This window comes from Pteronotus mesoamericanus, unplaced genomic scaffold (genome assembly GCF_021234165.1).
Source record: "Pteronotus mesoamericanus isolate MK-2021 breed Mesoamerican mustached bat unplaced genomic scaffold, CSHL_Meso_final contig_179, whole genome shotgun sequence".
Classification (NCBI taxonomy): Eukaryota; Metazoa; Chordata; class Mammalia; order Chiroptera; family Mormoopidae; genus Pteronotus; species Pteronotus mesoamericanus.
The window spans coordinates 1931996-1944789 of record NW_026555075.1 but is presented as its reverse complement, the minus strand read 5'-3'; the positions used below and the strand labels follow the sequence as shown (position 1 = coordinate 1944789).

The following is a 12794-nucleotide window of genomic DNA, read 5'->3' as shown; positions in this document are numbered from 1 at the left end:
GGGAAAGAAGAGGGAAAGAGAGGGAGAGGAGCATCAATGTGCGGCTGCATCTTGTGCGCCCCCTCCTGGGGACCAGGCCTGCAACCCAGGCCTGTGTCCTGCACTGGGAATCAAACTGGTAACCCTTTGGTTCACAGGCTGGCACTGAATTATATTACAGATTTTAAAATAAGCATCATATTTCATTATATAATTAATATTTCATTGTAGTAAAATATGAAACAATACATTCATGGTTTTATTTACAAAATTATCCAAAAATATAAAAAGATCAGTCTAGAAAATCTAATCATAAAATGGTACCCTTTTAAGTTCAGTTTTTTAGGATTTTTGGTATGAATCTTTAAAATTGGTTCAAAATTATTTCATGCAAGAAGAACTTAAAGTCAAGTTAGACTATCTCCCTCCCAAGGTGGTTTCTGCTGTTGCTGTTGTTAATGTTTTCTGAAGCATATAACTAACTTTAGGCCTTTATTTTGAATTTTGTCTATCAAGTAACAATGGGCTAATAAAAGAGAGATACTAAAGGTGGGGTATTTCTAAATTCTTTCTAAATTCTGAAGCAAATTATATCTAAACTTATTATCTTGAGTAATTTGCTGCACTCCTGCGAAGACAGAGAGAGAGAGAGATGATGGGCTATGCAAACACACACACACACACACACACACACACAGTCACATATAAAAAGAGTGCCTCCAACATATTAAAGGTGGATCTCTGCTCATTACATATGAAAATAATAATCATTTTATTGTAATCTTGGAGGTCACAACCAGTCTCAATATGTCCTAATAAACTCTTGTTCATATAGGATATTTAAAATCTCATATGAACAGTACTGCCACTATATAATATACATATTTTATTATACATGTAATCAATAAAAGGTAGTATAAATTATTTCCTCCAAATTTTATATTTTTTTATATAATTATAATCAGGTCCAATTAGGAAGTGTTGGGCACTCAATGGATATTAAATAAAGCTAAAGTAACTGGATTACCACACATAAAATGTGTATTTTATCCTTTCCTTTGGAAACTTATATTTATTTGTTATTCATCTCATTAGCATAGTTCTTACCTTCGCGGTACCATTTAATATGGGAGCAACCTTTCCCCTGAGTTGTGCTTTATTCCTTCCATGCACACATCACTGATGATGGTATATAACACCATCCCATCCCCCATTGGGAGTGGTCCCTTAGGATTCCAGGATTTCTTAGCAGATGTATTAATAAATGGAACCACTAATTCACAACAAACTTGACCTAGTTTGTGAAATCCTGCTGACCCAACAAAGCAAACATATACTAGTCTCTCACCTCCTCCTTTTCCAAAACACCAGATTCATCTGCTGCCCGCATGGAGCAGAACAGAAAGGGTCGAAGGAAAGACTGTTGATTGAGAAGCTTCTTTGACATTCTATAATCAGACTGTGAATGTCTTGGAGTATCAGACATGGAGAGTTCTAAATTATATAAATGTTATATATATAATAGGAAAAACACACATTCTTTATGTTTATATACCCATTTCCTCAATCACAGTGCTTATAACAAGACTCAAGATACCAGGTACCTAGACCTTCTCTTTGGTTGTTACATTTTTTCCTATTTAATGCAAAAAAGGGTATTGTACAATCCAGAGTCTATCAAAGTTAGTTGACCTTTAATAAAGAAACGTTGCCAGAAGCCTGCCAGAATATAGGAGAGAGGGCAAATTTAACAAGCAGTTTCTTTCACAAGTTGGGACCCACGGAGCCTACTTCAAGTCTAAATTAAGCCCCCAAATATTATTCAGATACATGATTCAAATACCACAGACTTTACATAGAAATAGTCTATTTGAATAAAGTTGGAAAAATATTTATATCACTGTCACATATAATTTTTACAGCAACCTTGTGAGATACTAAGAAGACAAATTCCCATTTTAAAAATAAAAAAGATGAAGTTTAAAAAAGGTAAGTAATTAGAGCAAGATATATGTTTTTTAATCATCAATACTTATTGTGTTTTCTTTACAGCAGCCTTGCTGTTCCTGGGCTTAAGGCCTATGGGAGGGGTCAATCATTTAACTAATTACTTCGTAAATACTTTATTATGCTTATGATAACTGTTACCAAGGGGAAATTCAGGTTGCAGTGAGTAGAGATAGCAGGGGGACCTTTATCTAGTAGTGACTTAAAAGAATACTTCTTTTGTAAACTACTTCTGAACTGACTGATAAAGGATAAAGTGGCAGATAACGGGAAATGGTGCAGAAAAAACAGCTTGTGCTGACACCCGGAGCTGGGAAGGAGCGGGATAGGAGGGTGGGATGGAACAGGGCAATTGGGATAAAGGAGCTATGTGAGAGTGGGGAGAAGGCAAGAGAGATAATACAGGGTTTGGTAGACTATATTCAGGACTGTAATCTTAATTCTAATGCCTGAAAGATGTCATGAAGAGTTTTAAGTAGTAAAATTTGCATGTTAAATTTGAATATTAAAAGCATTACTGTAGTTACAATGTACGAGGCTGGGAGATGTCTCAAGAATCTTTTACAGTGGTTTAGATAAGACAGTAGTTTCTTGAGTTTGATTGATATCAGAAATGCAAATGGGACAGATTTGATACAAAGAAAGCAAAATTTGAAAAGACAGTGATCATTTCGGGTGACACAAAGAAATATCAAAATGACCTGAAATTTTCCTGATTGTATAATGTGAATAGTGGCAGTACTATTCATTTGAGATTTTAAATATCCTACATGAACAAGAGTTAATTAGGATATATTGAGACTGGTTGTGACCTCCAAGGTTGGGATGGGGTAAACAAACCCAGAGTTAGAGAAGTGTGGGCTAGAAATATAAATGTGCAAGGCATCAGCACATAGTCAGTACGCAAACCTGCTTGTTCAGTGTGGGGAGAATATAAAGCACCAATATTTAAGAGCCAGTCACAAGGTGAGCCAGCAAAGCAAGCTCAGATATACAGCCAACAGGGGCTATAGTAAACACAGAAGAGTATTGATAGCATTGCAAACCAAGGGAAGAAATTGTTCAGAAAGAAGGAAATGCTTAACATTTATTATGCAATGACAAATAGGCTATTGGAATCATCTGTTTACATTCAGATCACGTTCTGCCAAAGGAAGGAAAAAAACCCACAAATGATTCACACAAGAGGAATACAAGTAGAACTGGAGTATAAGAAAGAATGTTCAACTACACCAACTATATCTCTACTAACTTTTTTAAAACCATAAAATACTATCTTTCATTTATATTAGCAAAAAGCAAATATTGGCAAGGTTGCCAGAAAACCAATAAATTCTTTAGTATCATCATTAAAGTAATTGATAAATAATTTTAAAGACAATTTAGACACATCAAAAGCCTGGAAATGCATTGATGCCCACCGGCACAATGGTCCCACTGCTACAGGGAAATAATTTAAAAATCCCCAAACAGCAAGAGCTAGAAATAATTTTGTTTGAGACTAGCTCACATAATGTTTACAACAAAGCAATAACATATGTAGTGCTATTTTTCTGATGAGCAAACTGGGGCACAGATGGTTAAGTAACTTTCCTAAGGTTACATGTTCGTAAATGGTAGAGCAAGGAGAAATGGGCAATTTGAACTGAAAGCCTGCACTGTATGATTCTGCCATTCCTTCTGAACAGCTTTCCTTTTGTACGTTGCATTTAGGTGGATACCTTCTATTTTGTTCTATTAGTCATATGTCAGATTTATCTTTTTCCTTCCACTGTGTAGAATAAACAAAGTATTGGATAGTTTCAGAAAATTAGCAAAGGAATGAATTCATGAAACTTAAAAACTAATAAACTTTCCACACACTTCCACTACAACCACACCACCGCCACATATTTTAAAAGCTCACCAAGCAGTTTTCATTGCATCATTCAATTCTCTAAAAATCTCACCTTCAGTTGACTCTGAACATTTATTGGGCATTATTAAATGCAGGGTCCTGCACAAATAATGCCCCTTTTTATTACAAAATCTTTTTATTACAAAATCATAAGCATGTAATTCTGTGACATAACAATATCATGCTCAAGCACACCATATGACATTTTAGATGAAATGTTCAAATTGAAACTATAAGTTATTACACTCACATTATTATCCTACCAACCACACTCAAGCAGGCGTTACTTCTTCCGGACCCTGTAAATGAAACACTGTGCTAGATCCAATGGAAATAAAGATTATTTTCTTATGGTCCTATGTTCAGAGAGTTCACCATTCTCAGGGGGAGGCAAATGTGAACTAACTCGTGTGTGTGTGTGTGTGTGTGTGTGTGTTACGTGATGTTATCTATAACTATGTCATAGAATCAGTACCATGATAAAATTTTACGCAGAGTACATGAGGACCAAAAAAAAAAAAAAAAAAAGGTTACTTATCCCACTTTGTGGGTCTGAGAATGTGGAGATGATACCTGGACTGAGTTCTGAAGCATCATTATATATTGTGCAAGTGAAGGTTAGAAGAAGCAAAGGCATTCCAGGACAGGGGAAACAGCGTGGCAGACAGAAACAGTGTGCATATATGTGTGTATGCATGTCATATCTTGAGGGTGGCAGTGGGAGGGAGCAAAGGAGAAGAGATGGTCTAAAAATTAACTGAAAAAGTGTCCTTGATTTTCCTATGATACCATCTGAATGTACAGTCCTAGGTACTTCATTCTTACTTACTATTAAATAATGTATCTAGTTATTGTTTGGAATTCAAAATACCATATTTTGAATGCATATTAATTTCAATGAGATTAGCCCTATGCTTATCTTGTTGAAATGAAAAGCTTTATTTAGTGACCTCTATTTCATGCCATGCATCTGTTCTCACTCTAAAAATGCTTTCCTTCTTCCCAGAAGTCAAACGTTCATGTAGCCCCCTGCCTAAATATTTTAACCTACTTCTCCATATGAATTATTCATTGGCCTTATCAGCTACTCTCTCAAATTAATTTGAATAGTGGCATTATCTCTTTGAAATGTCCTATTCCATATCTAATGAACAACTGTGCTTCAACTCAAAATATTAATCCTGGACATGGGTTTATCCTTTTATAGACTATAAAATACATATAATGTCAATTGATACTTACAGTAGCAGTAAAATAAAAGCAAGGTAGCTATTATTATGCCATTTTTAAGATGAAGTTAAGGAACTTCACAAATTAATTGACTTATTCAAAGTCAAAGAGTCCTTGATACAATAAATAGTGAAGCTCATTTTATTTATGCCTTAGCAGGAGCAATTTTACCCCTGACACCCTCCACCTAAAGGCAAGATCAGTAATTTCGTTGTTGAAGCAAACAGAAGGTATGTGTATTTGAGAGTCCTGCAAGTACTTTTTCACATTACACTGAATGGGCAGCCTCGTCCTCTAGCTACACAAGTTGATCTGTGTTCAATATCTGTCTTGGGGTGACATTCACCTAAGTTGACACTTAAATGTCTTATTAACACTCATCTGGTTTACAAAGAATTGATAACTTTAACCTTAAAAATCAAACCCATTTTCAAAGACGTAATGTAACTTTTGACTGCACAAATGCCTTATTACTTTTATTTTCAGACTGAAGTTGCGGTGGTATTTTTGCCAGTCTTCTTCCCCTTAAATCATTTTGTCCTTGCCTTTCACTCACAGCGACTGAAAGAAATTGCTGACAGGTAGACAGAACCCTGTGATGCAAACCCATGGAAAATGTCAGAGTGGTCACTAGTCAGTGAACAAGAAAAGAGACAGAGGCGTTGGGCTCCTTGGCAATACTGGGCACCATAAGACACCTACAGAGACCAGCTCGCTGTCCCTTTCACCCCTGGGCAACCCTACCAAGAAGAGCTTCATTTAAAATGGCTTGTTCTCATTGCTCTCCTAGGACCAACATCAAACTCATACCCCTGCCCTTCCATCGTTCTAATTTTTTCTTCTTTATTCTCCATTTAAGTTAATTATATTACCGCTGTCAATCCATGATCAACACTTCTTCATAGCACATTACTTTTCCATTTTTTTTCTTGTGCTAAATCTTTCTTAAATGTGTTTCTCAATTCCTTTCCATGGGTCTGATCTCAGCTCAGGACCTGCACTTCCCACTGAGATTACTAGAGCACCTTAAAACTGGCTGGCTGAGTCACATTTCTGTTCCACCCCACCTCTACCTTGCCACCTCAATTATCTTTGACAACACAGATCTTTTTATGAACTATCGTCTTTAAAAGCTTCTGGTGGCTCCCTAATATGGATACAATAAATCTTGACCTCCTTATAAGTTTAGGTATTTTTGGTTTTTCATCATTTGGGTTTTGGTCTTGTTTTATGATCTGGCCCCTCTCATGTCTCTAAAAGCAAAGTTGCTTGTATTAACCGCACACACTCATGCCAGAGGAAACATTTCTGACCTTAGCCTGAGTCTATGACAGCTTTACTTAGAGGGATTTAGAAGCCTATCCAAATGCTCAGATGTCAGAGATATAATTTGTCTTTCCTTTTTGACAAAGGAAAGCTGTTGTTAAGAGATATATCTGTTTAGGGATAGTAATAGATACAGCCAGATTGGTCTTCTCTTTAGCAAATGAGTTGGCTTGTTTAACTGTAAAACAATATTAAATAAGTTTCTTGTCTATCAGAAACTTTTACATGACAACATGCATTTTGCAATTTCAAAGTAGGGATTTAGAATGCATCCTCCCCAAGCATTTTAGGGGTATGCAAGAACTGTTTTTCCGAAACATGCTTCCTTAACATTTTTTTGAACTCATGACAGAGTTTAGCAAATGCTGACATACACCCTATACACATTAAGGTTCCTATAATTTCACAGAAGATACAAATGAATAGGGGGAAATAAATGGAAGTGATAAAGCAGAAAATACAGAAAAAGACTTGGGATCCTGAGGTGTGTGTTGGGTGACAGAAAGGTGAAGTCGCTTGAAAAGGGGAGTGACTGAACACAGAAAAGAGGTCTTAAGCACCTAAATTCAAACTTTAACAGGTTCTTGTACACCCCCTTCCTTGATGACTAAATGAAATATGATAAGTACTGATGAAACATTATTTATAATAGATGAATATTGTATGTATAAGTAAAAGTCAAGTAACAACTTCTCCTCCTTAGAGAGCAGTTTTTTGACACTATAAAGAAATGAATACATTAAGTATGGACACAAGAACTATACTTCTAAAATATTCTTACAATCTAGAAGATCATAGCAGCTTTTATAAGAAGTAGGCATTAATAGGTAAATGTAAATAAAAATTTATTGTGTGAACTCTCTATCAAATTTCTCTGTCCTGTTTCTTTGGAAATTTTGCTTTTAAATGTCAATATTATTTACATAAATAAATATGCTCAGTATTTTTAAAATAAGCAGGTCAGAGGAATTAGGTTAGACATTTGAGCATTATTGCAAGAACAGCATTTCATATTTACCATTTCCACATTAACTCCAGGGAGAAAAATGTACCTATTGTACAGACGGTTTCTTGAAAATAGACTGAAAGTAAAAACTAAAATAAATTTTGGACAATGAAATTAAATTAGAGGTCATTAGGAACAAACTTGGTTTTAATGTTAAAGCTGAATAAAGGACCAAGCATCACCGTTGTTAGGGAATAGTTCAGCAAAAAAAGCTCTGGGATGTAGGCCTTGGGCACACAACGCAGAAACACGGACAGCCGGAGCACAGCGGCCCTCTGCAGCACGGTGGTCCAGAGAGTCATCTCAGCACCTGCTGGCGACTTGCCTTTCCAGAGGATTGAAGGAAACTCAGCAGGAACCAAAAAAGCCTAAATAAATCAATGTCTGAGTTACCACCATGGCTGCGGAGCTGGAGTTCACCATCCAGCCAAATACAACAGGGGAACAACTTTTTGAAAAGGTGGTTAAAACTATGGACGTTTGAAAAGTGTGGTGCTTTGGCCTCCAGAATGTAGGTAATAAAGAATTTCCTACATGGTTGAAACTTGATTTCAAAAATGTTGGCCCAGGAGATCAAGAAGAGAATCCTCTCCAGCTCAAGCTCAGAGCCCAAGTTCTATCCTTGAAGATGTGTCTGAGTAGCTCATCCAGGACATTATGCCAAAGCTTTTCTTCCTCCAGGGGAAAGAGGCATTCATAGCCATGAGATTTAGTGCCCCCCTGAGACTGCGGTGCTCCTCAGCTCCCCCATGGCGCGAGCCAAGTTTGGAGACTATAACAAAGAAATGCACAGTTCCAGGTACCTTGACTCCAAGCAGCTGATTCCCCAGAGAGTCTTGGACCAGCACTAGCTCACCAGGGATCAGAGGGAGGACCGGATCCAGCGTGGCATGTGAGAACCTCAGGATGCTCAAAGGTAAGTGCTATGTTGGAGTATCTGAAGATTGCCCAAGACCTGGAAATACAGGGAATCAGCTATTTTGAGATTAAAAAATAAGAAAAGAACAAACCTTTGACTTATACTGGATGCCCTTGGACTAAATATTTATGATAAAGATAATAAGTTGACTCTAAAGATTGGCTTTCCATGGAGTGAAATCAGGAATATCTCTTTCGATGGCAAATGGTTTGTCATTAAGCCAGTCAACATGAAGGCATCTGCTTCGTGTTCTATGTCCCCAGCCTCTGCATCAACAAATGGGTCCTGCAGCTCTGCTTGGAGAACCATGAGCTGTACATGCACCATAGGAAGCCTGACACCATAGAAGTGCCACAGATGAAGACCCAGGTCTGGGAGAAGTACCAGAAGCAGTGGGAGTGGCAGCTGCTGGAGACCTGGAAGAGAGTAACCGTGGAGGGAAAGGGCAGGTGATGCGAGAGAAGGAGGAACTGGTGCTCAGGCTCCAGGAACAGGACAAGAAAGAGCTCTCCAACCAGGTGCAGAGGGCCCTGCAGCTGGAAGAAGAAAGGAATCATGGGCAGAAGGAGGCTAAGCACCTGGAGGTTGACCATATGGCCTCGTTGCACACCAAGGAGGAGCTGGAGAGGAAGACAATGGATCCCAAATAGTACCAGGAGCAGCTGGCTGCAGGGCTCTCAGAGCACACCACCAAGATTGCCCTCCTGGCCAATGCACGCGAGTGCAAGGACAAATGAGGTCAAGGAATGGCAGCAAAGGGCCAAGCCCTGGATCACCTGGTGAAGACCAAGGAGGAGCTGCACATGTTGATGACAGTCCCGACCTCCAGCCGTGTGTGTCGATGACACCCCCGACACCTCACTATATAAGAGGTGGTGGGATACCATGTCCTGGAGAACCTGCTGGAGGAAGGCAAGAGTACACTGGCCAGAGAACCAAACTGGCCAGCAAGGGCATCCTGGACGACCGCAGCAAGGGAGAGTGGATCAGCGAGGCTGAGAAGAATGAACGCGTGCAGCAGCAGCTGATGACTCTGTCCAGTGAGCTGTCCAAGGCCAGAAATGAGAACAAGAGGACCCAAAATGGCATCACCCACAATGAGAACAGGAGGCAAGGCTGGGAAAAGTACAAGAAGCTGCGGCAGATCTGGCAGGGCAACACTCAGCAGCGCACCCAAGAGCTCAGTGCCATGTGAAGGCCGGGCAGGGCCTGGGCAGGGTGGGGCCCGGAGCCAGGGACCTGCTGAGGGTCACATGCAGACTCTGACATTTTTGTAGTTCTCTAAATCTAGACCCTTCTTTACTCCAGTTCTTTTAAAAAGAACAGCTATTTCAGTGGGAATATTCTGGGGCTGGGAGCAGTGGAAGCTTCCCTGGTTTATTTTTTCCATTAGTATCACAGTGCCAACCGGCCTGATGATGGTGATGGTGATGATGATGATGATGATGATGATGATGATGATGATGATGATGATTCACTTCCTGTCTTGTTCCTGGGGCAGGGCTGACTGAACTAGATGTTTTCGAAGTCTGAGTGACAAACTCCATGCTGGCGTGTGTGATACAGAAAGCCACATTGTGGCTTCTATTATGTGCCATACTTTTTTCTGTATTTGAAATTAATTCTGATTGATTAAATTGTACTTGGTTTCTATGAAGGATGCATCTCTGTATATTTATGGCTTTTGAAGGGTGAAAATTATTTTGAAAACTAGATCTAAAGCACTCTTACACACACTTGTGAAAATATGGTGATTTTTTCCCTCAGCCAACCAAATTCCGTGATCAATGAACAACACAGGAGAACACTCCACTCTTGGACAGATTTTTCTTGTTCGTTTGTTTTTTTTTTCCTAACAGTTAGAGGGCTACATTGCTGGGCTTACACACCTAATTAATGATCAGCTATAGAGTATAGTATTTACATATAAGTGATAATGTGGGCTTGTACCATTAGTTTAAAAAAGGGAAAGTTTTGTATATTTTGTTACCTTTCACAGAATAATAAAAGAATTACATATTTTTTTTAAAAAAAGCCTCCAAACTATCTACCTTGAAGGAACTTGAGTAAATTTTGGCATTTTCAAGTTTTACATTTCAGAAATAACTCAGCCCTCAGTATTTTCTACTTCACTGTTTTTAAGCGTGAAGAATTTAGGTCTGAGTAGAGCCTGAGTCAGTTGTGGTAACTGTCAACAAATAAATCTTTGCCCATATTTCATTCTTTATAAAAAATAAATGAGCGTGGGGCAAGAAAATTGACAATCTTATGGAGACAAGAATCTGTTAGCACCTGTATTTGCATTTTGAAATTACTTTTGAAGAAACGATAATGGACTTTCTACATTCTTCCCAAGACACTAAAGATGGCATTACTGGGAGGCCCATATTTGCTTTCACATGTCCCTAATAACTATAACTATATGTGCATTTCCTTCTTGACTCCTATATTGGTACAATCAGCCCCTTGGGTAGCAAAAAAAAACTCTAATAGAAAGTGATTCCAATTAAGCACCGCTTTGAAAATAACCCGTTAATTTTTGTGTTGTCTTCTATTATCAAGAAATATTTGTTCAAAACAGCCGGAAAGTACTATAACAATAAGGATTTTATGTTTATATCACTCGTAGCATCACAGTCAAAGTCAGTGTCTGAAATGCTTCATTGTCTGCTCCCACTGATTTTATTTTTCTTTGCATGGCTTATGAAAATTCCCCTAATTTGGTGAAAGTCACATTTATTTGCATCAGAGAAATCCTTGAAAGATAAGAAAAAGTTCTGTGAAAATCTCAGCACACAGAGACAGAAGGCAGGAGCTTGACGGTGCCACGACCTTCAGGGCGCTGAACACATAGAATCGGTCCCAGGCCCAGGATGAGGTTCACCTCTGCTGGGGAGAATATGACTGAGAGTCCATGCGCTTCTCAGCATTGCGTGACATTTAAAAATGGGGTTTTGCAGCCTTGTTCTTTGTGCGCTTTGTGTTTCAGCTGGGCTCTCCTTCCTTTCTCCCCAGACTGCTTGGAAAAGTTTGTTGGTCACATCCAGGCTGTTGCTGTCCCTGGGGCCTCCCAGAGACACAAAACTTGGGGAGGACCCTGCCCTCAGCAGTTTCTCTGAGTTTCCTGGGTACCAGTGAAGTACAGACAATCGTTCTGAAAGTGAATTCCTTGGGTCTCTGGGGATGAACCTACAATGTGGTGAGACTTTCAATATTATTTCTCTATTATTTTGAGTCAGATTCTACATCCCTCTTTTTTATGTCTCACATGGGTGACCATAAAACAGAAAGTTGCTGGTGGCTTGTTCAGCATCAAAACAAAACTCCGTGTGAGTGAAATGATGGCTTTACTCTCAAGTGGTGGCAGTACCTTGGACACAAGTGAAAGTTTCAGAAACCTCATTCAAAACCAAAACAGTCATTGGCTAGTGTGCCAAGAAGAAAATCAGGTGCTGAGAGCAGGCTTTAAAGACAAAATAAAGGATTCATTGCTGCCAAGGCCCTCCCTCTCTACCCACACTCAGAGCCGATCTCACCTTGCTTGTTGCCAGTTACATGATACTTGCATTGTCTCCTTTTCTAAATAGGCCTCATTCGGGCACTGGTAAGCATGGCTCTCAACAGGTCGTGTGTCCTTTTCTTCACACACAATATCTTCAACAAATCTATTGAGTTTCTACTATGTGCCAGTCACTGCTTTAGATGTTAATGATGCAGAGTCAAAAAAGAAAAAGAAAAAAAAAAGTCTCTGTCTATGAAACTTCTGCCTAGTGTAGGGGAAAAGAATTTATTTAAAAAAATAAAAGCACAATATGTCAAATGGGGCTGAGAACTATAGAGAAAAAAAGGAAGAAGGAGGATGGATAGTAAGGGGTAAGTTTTATTCCATTTTGGAAGATAAAGGAACCTCTCATAAGAAGAAGAAATTTGAGCAGTGACTTGAAGGAATTGAGAGAGTAAGCAGTGTGACTATAAAAGGAGCCACTGAGAAACAAAGTGTAAGGAGGCCATACGCTGTTGGCAACACAGATTGTGTATCTATCTTGTGGTCACAAGTCAGAAATCTAATTTTAGAAGAGAGAGAACAGAATTTACTGAAAGATTTTTAAAAATTACCAAACAATTGTCTGTATTAGAAGATGGAGGTTGTACTGGGTTGCATAGTGCCTCACCCCAAAATTCATGTCCAACCAGAACCTAAGAATGTGGTCATATTGGAAAATAAGGTCTTTATAAACGCAATCAGCTAACATGAGGTCACAATGGATAAAGGTGGGCCTTAAATCCAATGACTGGTACCCTTGTAAGAAGGCCATGTGAAGACACATAGACACACAAGGAAGGCACAAGGCTATGTGACAGAGAAAAATATTGAAGTGTTGCCTCTATATGTCAAGAAATGCCAAGGATTGCTGACAATCACTAAAAAG

The 12794-nt window shown here is 38.8% G+C and overlaps 1 pseudogene; it reads left to right on the top strand.

Moving 5' to 3' along the window:
• The first annotated feature begins 7818 nt into the window (after positions 1–7818).
• LOC129065445 (ezrin-like) lies at positions 7819–9559 on the top strand (annotated as a pseudogene).
• Positions 9560–12794: the final 3235 nt, after the last annotated feature.